This window comes from Pinus tabuliformis, chromosome 5_2 (genome assembly GCF_031772625.1).
Source record: "Pinus tabuliformis cultivar Carrire ecotype Pingquan chromosome 5_2, CPIR1, whole genome shotgun sequence".
Taxonomy (NCBI): Eukaryota; Viridiplantae; Streptophyta; class Pinopsida; order Pinales; family Pinaceae; genus Pinus; species Pinus tabuliformis.
The window spans coordinates 520,592,985-520,607,034 of NC_142306.1; positions in this window are offsets into that span (position 1 = coordinate 520,592,985).

Genomic DNA, 14,050 nt, shown 5'->3' on the forward strand with positions numbered 1-14,050 from the left:
TCGCCAAACTATATTTGCTGCCCTGCTAACTTGGCCCGGTCTAGATTTGACTTGCCAACCACAAGGTGTCATGTGGCACCCAAAGTTTGGGCCATGTGGCACCCATGGATTGTGCCACTTCAATCATTACCTTTCCATATGGTTCAATCATAGGATGACACATGGTACTATCCAGTTGGTCCATGAAATTTTTTACCTACAAACAAGGCTATTGATAGGCATGCCACAAGGTGGCCTGTGGCAGTAGCATGTGGTACCCTAGCTACACCTGCAATTTCTTTTTGTTTGAAGAAAACTTCAGATGGACATAAATTTCACATATGGTGTCAGATTGAGGTGTCATTCAAGTCATTGGAAAGCTCTTTCTGATCATTACGATTTGAAGCTACTTTCGTTGAGATACGAGGGCTTCGAATTTTTTTCTTTTTGGGATCCTCCTAAATCATTCCTCCCCACTAAGATGCTTTTGGGCCTCCAAAATACTCATCAATCAACTGGAAAGTGAGGGATTTCTCCCTTACTTTTTCCTTTTTAATCCATTTTTCCTTACTAGGATGAATCCCCTTGAAACCAACTCAAAGTTACTCCACATCTCCCCATCATGAAGTCCTTCTCCTCCTGTCTAGGATGATGTCTTTAGGGAACTTGTTTAAGTATTCAGGTGAAAAATCACCCATAGATGGAACTTTTCCATTCTCCTTGGGATCCATGATCATGGGTGGTTCATATATTTTCAACGTTAACCATGAAATATATCTGCATATATGCTGGAATACCAAGGAAATAAACATTGCTCCTAATCTTCTCCACAATGGTGAAAGGACCATATCTTATTCGTCTAAATTTCTTCCCTTGTTCCTTCATCATGTCCTTAATAATATGGATCCATAACCTGTGTCCAATCTAGAACTGATGATCAACTCAATGTTTTTAATGTTGAGCTTTGTATCAATCTTGACTTTTCTCCAAGTGTTCCTACACTGCTCGATGAATCATTTGCATCTGTTAATGAACTTATGTGTTTTGTCTTTGTCACTTCGTTTACTGGAATCCTCATCCTTCCCAAAGGCAAAACCTATGGTATCTTTCAGTAGGTGCCCAAAATTTTTCTTACTTTTGTTACATTGGTAGGCTTAGGCTAGTTAAAAATGGCATTAACCTTTGAAGGATCAATTTTCAATTGACCTCCTCCAACAATATGACTCAAATAAACCAAAGAAGTTTTTCCAAATTCACATTTAGATATTTTTACGTAAAGTTTCTCCTTTTGAAGAATATCAAGATCCTTTTTGACATGTCTTACATTATCATCCCCGTTTCTACTAAAAACATGTATATCATCTAGATAAAAAGCATAAAATTGTTATGAAACCAGCTCACAAAAATATAGAAAAGATAGATCAACGCCTTAGAATTCACCCTCTTCGAGGGGGCAGCCTCCTTTACATTACACAAATGAATGATTCCTTGATGAGTCAAATGAAAAAACATCCTTTCTATATATAGGAGTCTAAGGAATCACAATATAACCCAGCCAACCTAACAATAATAATATAAAGGCACAAAAATAACAATAGAGGGATTTTATGGGGCATAGTAATAACAATATGGGGACAATAGGGGCACAACAATATTAATAAGGGATACAACTACAATAGTAATGGGGTAACCACTAGTATTGTAGGGACCTAACATGCCCCTCTCCCTCAAAAAAGTGTTGTCCTCAATGCTTGAGTAGTTCTGGATGCTTCTGTATAAAATTCTCATCCTCCCATGTGGAATCTCCAGCGGATAAGTTCTTCTACTTGATGAGATTCTTCAAAATTGATCGATTTCGTAGTTGTCACGTTCTTCTTTCTGTGACTGCTTCTGGTTCCAATATAATTTTTCCTTCCTCGCCAAGTTCTTGCAATATTGTTTGAGTTGGTTTCTTATCGCCTCTAACCTTATTTAAACATGAAACATGGGAAATTGGGTGCACTTGAGAAGCTGCAGGAAGCTCCAATTTATATGCCATAGTACCAATCTTTTGCAATGCCATGTACAAACCATAATACTTTGGTGATAATTTGTTATCCTTCTTAGCTTTCTTGAGGGACATTTGTTTGTATGGTTGTAGCCATAGGAATACCCAATCACCTACATCAAAACTTCTTTCACTGCGATGTTGATTTTCCTGTTGTTTCATTCTATTCTGCACCAACACGAGGTTATCCTTTAATAGTTGGAGGACTTGTTGTTGATGCTCGATGTGATGTTCCATTGCTTGAACATTAGAATTTTCTCTTAAATATGATGTGATGGATGGTGGCTCATATCAATAAATTGCCATAAATGGGGTCATTTTTGTTGTTGTATGGAAGGAAGTGTTGTACCACCATTTAGCCAGAGGCAACCATTTGACCCATTGTGTATATTTATCAGATACAAAGCAACGATGATATCCTTCCAAACATTTGTTTACTATCTTATTTTGCCCATCAAATTGAGGATGAAAAGTGTGCAATTCCATAAGAATCTTTTTCTTGAGTTGGAAATTCTTACAGAGGTATAAGCGATCTTTGTACCATAACAAATCATTTTGCCAGCTAAATGTATCATATGTACTGGAATCTTGTTGTAACTTTCGAATAAGTGCCCACACTTCTTCATTATTCTTCCATTCCTCCCTTGCTTCATTTATCCAATCTGGTTGGATAATAGAAATGGTGCACAACAATGCTTCCACATCCTTTCTTGAGAGTGCATCTGCCACCACATTTTTCATCCCTTTTTTGTAGATGATTTCAAAGTCATAACCCAACATCTTTGTGACCCACTTTTGTTTCTCTTTAGAGGATAGTCTTTGTTCTAAAGAGTATTTAAGGCTATCATGATCTGTTTTACCTCTAAGTGTCTTCCCATTAGGTAGGGTTTCCATTTCTTAAGTGCATGTAGTATTGCCAACATTTCCTTCTCATAAATAGCTTTGTGTAAAAACTTTCCCTTGATTGGGCGACTTTCAAAAGCAATGGATCTTTCAGCTTGCATTAAAACAACACAAATTCCATTTTTTGAAGCATCACATTTCACAATAAAGGTTTTTGTGAAGTTCGGTGTAGCTAAGACTAGTGCTTGGCACATTGCCTCTTTAAGATGTTCGAAGGCCTTTGTTGCTTCTGGAGTCCATGAAAATGCATCTTTATTTAATAATGTTGTTAAAGGTGGTACTATTCTCCCATAATTCTTAACAAACTTGCAGTAATACCTTGTCAACCCGAGAAATACTCGCAGATACTTTATGGATGTGGGGATTTTCCATTCCTTAATGGCTTTAATTTTGTTAGGGTCTACCTTAACTCCTTCATGAGATACAATATGACCCAGATATTCCACCTCTTGTACTCCAAAGAAACATTTGGATCTTTTTGCATATAATTGTTTCTCCTCCAATAGTTGTAGCACCTTGTCAACATGTTCAACATGATCCTTCCAAGACTTGTTCTAGATTAGTATATCATCAAAAAATACCAACACAAATTTTCTAAGGAAGGGTTTGAAAATGGAATTCATCAAACCTTGAAATGTAGAATGTGCATTGGTAAGGCCAAAGGGCATGACCAAAAATTCATAATGACCCTCATGAGTTCTAAATGTGGTTTTCGGAATGTCTTCAGTCTTCATTCCGATTTGATGATATCCTGAACGAAGATCCAACTTGGTGAAGTAAATTGATCCATGCAATTCATCCAGTAATTAATCAATGATAGGAATGGGAAGCTTATCTTTAATAGTGAGCTTGTTGAGCTCCCTATAAACCAGACACATGTGCCATGATCCATCCTTCTTGTGCGCCAATACTACTGAGCAGAGAAAGAATTTTGACTAAGTTTAATTATACCAGCCTCTAGCATTTCTGCAACCATACGTTCAATTTCACTCTTTTGGGCATAGGGATATCTGTACAACATAATGTTTGGAGGAAAACTTCCTAGAATCATATGAATAACATGATCATGATCACGAATAGGTGGGAGACCTTTGGGAGTCTCAAATACCTTGGAATGATTGTCCAAGACTTTTGGAGATCTAGAGAAATAGATGATTTTGATGTGGAAACATCTAGTGAACATAATTGTGCAATTACACCTCTTTGTTCCTTTTTTAGAAGCTTTGTCATACCGATAGAACTGATTATCTTTCCCGGCTTCCCTGTAATACCCCTTAATTCAACTTCCTTTCCTTCTACAAAAAATTTCATGAAATGTTCTTGAAAATTAAAAGCTATTGTACCCAAGGATTGTAGCCGTCGGACTCCTAGTACAACATCAGCACCTTCCATTGGAATGGAAAGCATTGGGCTAGTCAATACATATTCTCCCATGGATAGCTTGATATTATGGCACTTTCTAGAGAAATTTTTTGTTCCTCCATTTGCAACCACCACTTGACACTCTGGTGCTGGACATAGGAAGCAATTCAATTATTTTGCTACTTTACAATGAATAAAAATGTGGTTACTTCTTGAATCAATCAACACTATCACCTTTTCCTTCTTGATTTTCCCTTCTATATTGATGGTTTGAGGAGTGGGAATTGCCGCCAATGCATTACAAGATATGGTCAGATTCATTTCTTCTTTATTTAGGATTTGTTCCTGGAGTATATCCTCTTCTTTTGACCTTTCTTTCTCCTTTTCTTCTTCTTTTTCGCAATCTATGTAGAATAATTTCTTCTCGGCACACTTATGACCTTTAGTGTATTTGCTATCACAACTATAACAAATCCCTTTTACTCTTTTTTCTTCCAATTGTTGTGGTGTCAACCTTATAGGTTATGGAAGACTAGGGGCAACAACACTTCCATATTTATAGTTGTGAGTGGTATGGTTCCTGGTTGCCATAATTTTGCTTTCCATTTTTTTTGCTAACCTGAATGCCTTCTCTAATGAATCAGGTTCCCAAAGGCAAACATCATGTCGGATATTATCCTTTAAAGTCCCTATGAACACATCAATCCTATGCTCCTCTGGAATATTTTTTAACCTTATGTTCAATTTTTGGAACTCCTCAATGTGCTCCATTATTTAACCCTTTTGTTTGAGACTTATCAATTGGCTAAAAAATGTCTTTCTTTTTCTATCCTCATAATGTGCTGTCAATTCTTTCATAAAAATTTCCAAAGTGATAATTAGTTTAAGAGAGCAAAGCCATTGATACCATACAAATTGATTTGGTTCCAAATATAAAGTTGCAATACGTACCTTTTGTGTGTTTTGCACATTAGTGAGATTGAAAAATTGCTCCATCTATATTATCCATGTTGCGGGATCCTTGCCATCAAACTTCCTCATATCGATTTTTAGAATGTGGTGGGTCTTCAATCCGACATTAGAGTCTACAAAATCATGATTAGCATTTATTTTGTTCACATCATGAGTTTCCTTTACTACCCTTTCACCATTAGTAAGTATTTTTTGTAGAAAAGTTGTCAAATCTATCTTCAAATCTACCATGTCTGTCTTCAAATCTGTCTTCAAAGCTGCCATGTTTGTCTTCAAATATTTCTTCAAATCTTTCTTCAAATCTTCCATCTTAGCTTCCACGCCATTCATCTTCACTTCCACGCCCTTTATCTTAGATTCCACACCATTTATCTTAGCTTCTGTTAGCTTTTGTGAGAGTGACATTTGTTGCACTTGGTCCTGTAATTTTGATATATCATGTAGTATTTCTTCCTTTTCTTCATAAGTCATGCTAGAGCTTTCAGGTTGCTTACTAGGCATTTGCATTTTCTTTCCACAAGCCATCAGTTACCAATAATGCTCTACTATGCCCTTTTAATTCCTTCAAAATAATTTTTCAAACCAAGCTTAAGCAAAAATTTAGAAAAAAATATACACACCGTTTTTCACTTTGTAGGAGCTTGATATTGCCTCTGATGTATCTCAGTAATTTCAGATCATCCAGATCTGAAATTGTGACTTGCAGTAGCCCTCTGTGTCCTCTTTTCAATGCCACCATTATGATCCAAATTGGATTCTGCAAGGAAGAGTTAAACCAAATCTCCCATAGTGACCTGATTATAGACTAGTTCAGTAGAGCGAACTTGTATGACATACCACATGTCCCTGTTTTGACCTTTGGCTCTAAAAAATACACAAAAGAAACTACAGTCTGTCCTCTTTCTACAACTTCTTACAAAATTTCAATCCGATGCTCAGAGAAAAAGTGATGATGATTTTTCCCAGATCACCTGTTTGGAATGTAATTCAAGAGTCTACAAAAAGACCAACTTCCTTAGATCATATCTCCGCGAATATAGTGTGAAAAGCTCTGAAATTTGGATTTGAGGTTCAGTGCAATTTTATCTCAAATGGGTGTTTTTTTTTCTTTTGAAATGTCACAGAAAAAAGTTATAGCGAAAATTCCACGATGACATGTTTGGAGCAATGAAACCCTAGAATCCGAAGCTTTGATACAAAATGTTATGAAACCAACTCACAAAAAGATAGAAAAGATAGATCAACGCCTTAGAATTCAGCCTCTTCGAGGGGGCAACCTCCTTTACATTACACAGATCAATTATTCCTTGATGATTCAAATGACAAAACCTCATTTCTATATATAGGAGTCTAAGGAGTCACAATATAACCTAGTCGACCTAACAATAATAATATAAAGGAAAAAAATAACAATAGAGGGATTCTATAGGACACCGTAATAACAGTATGAGGACAATAGGGGCACAACAGTATTAATAAGGGATACAACTACAATAGTAATGGGGTAATCACTAGTATTGTAGGGACCTAAAAAAAATCGTCTAGAAAATGTCTAAATGCATGATTGATCACCATCATAAATGTAGTTGGGGTGTTGAAAATCCCAAATGGAATTACCAACCACTCGAATAGATCATGCTAGGTCTTGAATTGAGTTTTCCACACAACATGATCTACAATCCTAATTTTGTGGTAGCCACTGTGCAAATCCAACTTAGTGAGATATATCATTCTTCAATTAATCAAGTAAGCCGTCTATGTGATGGAGAGGGTAGATGGTTCTTCCCGTGATCTTGTTGAGATCTTGATAATCCACTCAAATCCTCCATGCGTCATATTTATGTGGCACCAACATGATGGATTAACCACTTGGAGAAATCGGTTCAACAAGCCATCCATGTGTCATCTTCCTTTGGCACCATGCCTCCTTGGTTCAACATAGCCTGCACCTACTTCTTGATATCCTCCATATCAGTAGTTGACAACTTGTACATGCCCACATTTGGAAAAGGGGCATCTTATTGGAGATGAATTTCATGTTGCATCTCCCTTGTAGGAGACCACCGACTTGGTTCATGAGAAATATCACCATAGTTAGAGATAGCATCATATAACTCTTTCCTATGAGAGGGATCACAATATTTGAAAGCATCAGATGCTTCAACATGTTTTTCCTTCGAAACAATGAGAATACAATTTTTGCTAGAGTTAATGAGCCTTTTCATTTGTCCTATAATGACAAGGTTTGCGTTGATATTCATACAGTGAGCTCTAACAATATACTCCACCCCATTCTTGGTGAGATGGTATTTGTTCTCATGAAAGAAAAAAATAGTTTTCTTGTGATACAAATACAAACTTCCCAAGAATATGCCACAAATATCTAGTGGGACAACATCCAGATCAACCTCATCTACTAGTTTTTATGTAATGAAAAACCTAACCCTACATTGCTTGGTTACATGGAGTTTTTCATTGTCACATACCCAACCAAGAGGGTAGGGTTTTGGATGAGGTTTGGTTTCAATTCCCAACTTCTTAACAATTGATTCTGAAATTAGATTGACTTGAGAACCTAGGTCAAACAATATATCTATTTTGGTATGCTTAGACACAACCCTAATATGGAACAATTCAATTCCCTTTCATTCATGAACATGAGATTCCATTGTAATACTTGAACTATTTTCAGAGATTCAATTAACATGAAGAGATTTGTTAGCTTATATGCCCACAGTTAACGCTTGCATCTCATCGCTGGAATCAGATCCAAGGTAATGTTGCATTGGAGAAACCGTCTTCTGGTTCCCTTTTGCACCATACTTATTTGGCTTTAATTCTAGTTGTAGCTTCCAAAAATGTTGTTTAGCATTCCCTTCTTTCTTGAAATGCATGGAAGATGGCTTTCCCTCTTCCTTTTTGGATGTAGCTATCTTCTTGTTCTTTCCCTTTCCTTTCCTTTTGAATTTGTTGTGGTGAGGTTTGGATGATGACTTCTTTGGTGTATCTTCTCGTTCATGTTTTTCCTTGCTTTCAAGATGAATGGCTTTCATACCAGCTGCATCAATAGTGGGTTCGAACAACAACAAAAATGGCGAGGATAAATATGTAGAGCACTAATATATTTCATCATAATCTGAGGTGAATCTAAAGGAATTCCTAATGCAAATTATTTCTTCCTAAATTCCTTTGTGAAACTTTGAACATTTTGGCATTTTCGTTCTCTTAAATATTTCCATTCCATCATGGGCTTTTTCTAATAGCCCAAAGTATATAATTTCTCTCTCAATGAAAAAACAAATTTAGACCAAGAAGAAAGGAAATTTCCCAAATGCTTGGTACCTTTCGAAAGTTTTCTCTACCACCATAGAATAGTGGTGCATCCTAGTCGAAGAGGTTCTAATTAAACCTTTTCCTCATCTTCTTCGATCCATTTTATTATGCAATGCACTTTAATCTATTTGATCCAATTGTCGAGCTTTTCTGCACTAGATTATTCGTTAAACATGGGAAAATTAAACTTTACGTGCAACTTAAAAAAAAGGATTTTTAGAAGCATTACTACACAAATTATTATAATGATGAGAAGAAGATGAAGAGGTAGAACATTGACTTGAATATAGAGATGGAGGTTCAATAGTTTCTCCTATATTCCATAGAATTACCTAATCATTGTCCCATGATGTCTCTTCCTTCTTTTCTTCACTCTTTATCAATTTTCTCTCATACTAATGTGGACTGTGTATCTGTGCTCTTCTTCAATACTGGGGAGGCATCTTCATTCATATCAACAAAATGGAAAATGATTACATGGAAAAATACATCATTATGCCTCCAATCCTTGGTGTGAACTGAAAATGTGCTACTCAGATCTCGAAACAGGTTGCACTAGTGAAATCATCTCAAAATTATGAGTAATTTGAGTATAAACTTGACTATATTCTGCCACCTACAATTCTATCCTCTTGGAGAATCCTAATATTCCAGCATAGATTCTTGATAGGAATGTTCCTAGAATACCCTAGTGACCATTCCACTAGAATATACCCTGTCTCAATAAATATTCCATAGCGTTCTGCCTTGCCTTGGTTCTGCCACATGCAAGGTTTCAAACGATATTGTTTTCGCAGCCTACTTTTGGTCCTCCTCCACCGAATGCAAAGGAATGCATTTATATGGGGCCATGTCGATAGACTTAACAAAATCTTGTTGCCTAGCGGGTTGGACGATGATACTATGTTAAGGCATTGGTCATGTAATATTGGTAGTTCAAACCCTACAACCTGGTCCTTTATTGGTTTTTTTATATGAAATAGTGTCGAAAGGTTTGAATCAACCTACCGACAATAACTGTCAACAATATGTGACCACCACTTGCCAGACATGATAACAATTTTTTGTTGGGGCTTGGAAAGTCTGCCAAGTTGGCGGCCTACCAACATGTTTGCCATTTGATTCAACAAACTAAACTATCTCCACACCACATTTGGTGCCCTACTAACTTGGCCTAGTCCAAGTTTGACTATCCAGCCACGAGGTGCCACATGGTTCCCAGAGACTAGGTGACATGGTCCCTTTGGATTGGGTCAACTCAGTCATTAACCTATCATATGGTTCAATATGAGGTTGACACATGCCATTTCCCGATTGGTCCGTGAAATTTTGTACCTGTTGACAAGGCTACTAATTGAGATGCAAGATGGAGGCCTATGAGAGTGCCACATGGCACCCTAGGGTACACCTACATTTTTTTTTTTATTTGACAAAAAACTTCAGATGGGCATAAATTTCAAATACAGTTTCAGATTTAAGTTTCATTTATGTTGTTGGAAATGCATCGTTGACCTCTAAGATTCGAAGATGGTTTTGCTGAGATTTACAAACTTCAAATCTTTGGCCTTTTGGGATCTTCTTTGATTAGTAGACCGTGGTTAGGCACCACAGATGCATTCATTCATTTAAAATAAATTCTTAAGGTGAAATGTAATGGAGAATGATGCATAAGTATTCAGCTCAACAATTTAATTGTATTCTAGTAGACATAGGGGGTCTTATGTTTTCAAGGAAGCTAGTTTGATGAGTATTAAATTAATGTAATTATTAAGTTTTTGAGTCATTTTAATGAGAGAAACTAGAATAGGGATTAATTAAGTATTGTGTGGCATATTTGTAAATGTTCCCGAATGTTGGAGAACATGAGAGATTTAGGCTAGTTAAGATTCCATAGAGATTGAGAGATTTGAGAATTAATTGTAAATCCTAGATTATGAATTGGTTTCATGATTTTGTGGATTAGAGAGGATCCTTAGAGATAAACAAGATATTTTAGGATTTTGTTGAGAAGGTTGCGGATCTGAACCAGGAATTGGTTATAGAATCCTTTTGTATAAATGTAAGCCTAAAAGGCATAGAACAGGGTTAGATAGTTAGAGAGTTACTAGTTAGTCAGTTAGGGAGTTTGACTGTAAGCCTATGGCCAGGAAAAGGAAAAGGTCACTAATAGTGAAGATCGAGCTAGAAAGGAACCCTTTTGTAATTATTTATTTTCTAATACAGATAACTCGATTTCTGAGTTTGTGTGGTGTGAATGAAGTAATTGAATGAATTGTGTGTGAATTGGAAATAATTTTGCACAACATAGGGTTACAGGTGTGTAGAACCAGAAATCAAGTGTAGGGAAGAGTTTATCAGGTTTACATGTAGGCAGTGTTGTAGGAAACATTTAACGTTACAGCGAAAGTATACTATAAGGTTCTTAAAACCTAAGGAGTTACACTACAGAAGCACAGAAAAGTTAAGGAATAAAGAATGAAGTTGAAGGTTGAATCAGAATAATTGAAAACCAAAATGCGAGAACAAAGACACAGGCAAAAACCTGAACAAATGGACTATTATAAAATATAGAAAAAATGAAGTAAATTCACAAAGAAATGAAGTAAACATGCACAGGAGCCATTGGATCAATCAGATCAACGGGCGAGATTGTGTGCGATAGACAGATAAGATATTATTCCACAAATAAAGTGAAAAGTTGAGTGGTGGAGATTAAGCCACGTGTTAGCAAAATGACTGAGCAGTTTTCGTAAGCGGGAAGCTGCTTTTCGCGAACCCTCGAAGTTGTACGTAGTATTCCAAAATAAGAAGCGATAAGGTTTTATGCAAGGAAATTAAGCCCTTGTTGAATTCTAGCCATCAGGACCATCCATTGGGTGATTTATCAGATGTATTTTTCTTCCGAAAGTGCATTCTAGTTAATTTGGAATTTGGATGTGATGAGGTTTTATACAACAGGTTTAAAACCTCATTGAGTTCTAATAATCGTGACCATTCAATGGTTGATTGATTGGACGGTAATTGCACTCGAACATGGATTAGCATAATCCTATGATGACAGAGGATGAAGAGTACTTCTCAAAAGATAAGTATTCTAGAGCAAAGTATGATGGAGAATGCCTCTTGGATGAGGAAAATATTGAATTGTTACGGTAGAAGAAGATTATTAATGAATTGATATTTGGAGTTGTTACGAAACATGGACAATTCCTTGTGGAAGAAGGGGATGAAGTTCAGCTTGAAGAGCTAATATGTGAAACATTAGTTGAGATTGTTGAGCCTTACATTTTTCAAACTGACAATTGTTGTATGAATACAGGGATTATAAGTGTTGAAGGAGGACAGTTCTCAAATACTGTTACAAGACATGGACTTGATTAAGTATTGATTTTTCAAAACGTAAGGAGAGAACATGAACTTATTTCTATGAAGATGAATGAGACAAAATTGTCTATGGAAGACAATCCGATTGAATCATTAAGCAATAGTGACCATGTAAAGGATGAAGCTGGAAATGAAGAGAATTGTGATAAAACACTTGCCAAATGTAAAGAGGAAATTGAATTATTGAAGAAGTTGCTAGGAGGAAATGGAAATAGAAAAGAAATGGTTACAACAGTACTTGACAGTAGCAGAGAGTCTCTAAAATACATGGAGATGAAAGAGTGTTTTAATTCACAAACCAAAAGTTTGTTTGCAAGAATAGTGAATAGAATGAATGAGTGTCATGTTGTGATCGAAGAAATTGAACAGAGGTTATTTGGAGATGAGATGGAAGTTCAAAAGAAAAAATATGTTAAGTATGTAAGGATGGTAGTAAGGATCCAGCAACTCCAAAGTGAAGGTAACTAGCAGAAAATTAAAGACAAACTTGATGAAGAGACTATGTTAGCTGAAAACATAGTAAAGGATCATAATTCCATCATGATGATAGGAACAATGGAGATAACCAGGGAAGCTGTTGAGGCATTCAATAAATAAGAAGGAATAAAATCTAATCAAAGGATTAGTGAATGGGAGAAAGAATTGGAGCTACTGGAGAAATGGTTGAAAGCACCAGTAGGCAAGAAAGAACCTAATGAAGATTGAAAAGGATATGTAAGAGAGGAAAAGGAAAAAGTCTAGCAAAAAAATGAGTTGGACATAGAAATTGAATTGATGATGGATTTAATGAGAAAAGTGTCTCAAAGGGAGAAGACAACAACAAGAAAGCAAAGAAGCAACAAGAAAAAGACAGCAACAAACTATGAGATCATAGCTAGTGGGGCAGTGCAGCATAAAGTGTGGAGACCTCGAGAACAACAATAAACAACATCAGCAACCAAAGACAAACTACAGAATAAAGTATGGGATCCAGGAGGATAAATATTAGAAGCACATGATCAAGAGATCTTGATTATTTTAACCTTGGGAGTCTGATGCAGGAGCATTCAGCTGAGCAATTTAATTGTATTCTAGTAGACATAGTGGGTCTTATGTTTTCAAGGAAGTTGGTTTCTTGAGTATTAAATTAATGTAGTTATTAAGGATTTGAGTGATTTTGATGAGAGAAACTAGAGTAGGTATTAATTAAGTATTGTGAGGCATATTTGTAAATGTTCCCGAATGTTGGAGAACATGAGAGATTTAGGCTAGTTAAAATTCCATAGAGATTGAGAGATTTGAGAATTAATTGTAAATCCTAGATCAGGGATTGGTTTCATGATTTTGTAGACTAGAGAGGATCCTTAGAGATAAAGAAGAGATTTTAGGATTTTTTTGAGAAAGTTATGGATCTAAACTAGGAATTGGTTATAGAATCCTTTTGTATAAATGTAAGCCTAAAAAGCATAGAAGAGGGTTAGCTAGTTAGAGAGTTACTAGTTAGTTAGTTAGGGAGTTTGACTGTAAGCCTATCGGCAATAAAAGGAAAAGGTCACTGATAGTGAAGATCAGGCCAGAAAGGAGCCCTTTTGTAATTATTTGTTTATTAATACAGATAACTTGATTTCTGAGTTTGTGTTGTGTGAATGGAGTAATTGAATGAATTGTGTGTGAATTAGAAGTAATTATGCATAACATAGGGTTGCAGGTGTGCAGAACCAGAGATCAAGTGTAGGGAAGAGTGTTTCAGGTTTACACGTAGGCAGTCTTGGAGGAAACATTTAATGTTACAGTGAAGGTATACTGTAAGGTTCTTAATACTTAAGGAGTTACACAGTAGAAGCGTAGAAGAGCGAAGGAATAAAGAACAAAGCTGAAGATCGAATCAAAATAATTGAAGACCAGAAGGCAAGAACAAAGACAGAGGCAAAAGCCCAAACAAATGGACCATTATCTAGTATAGGGAAAATGAAGTAAAGGAATGAAGAAATGAAGTAAACATGCATAGGAGCCATTGGATCATTTAGACCAATGAGAAATATTGTGTGCGATAGATGGATAAGATCTTATTGCACAAAAAAAGCAAGAAGT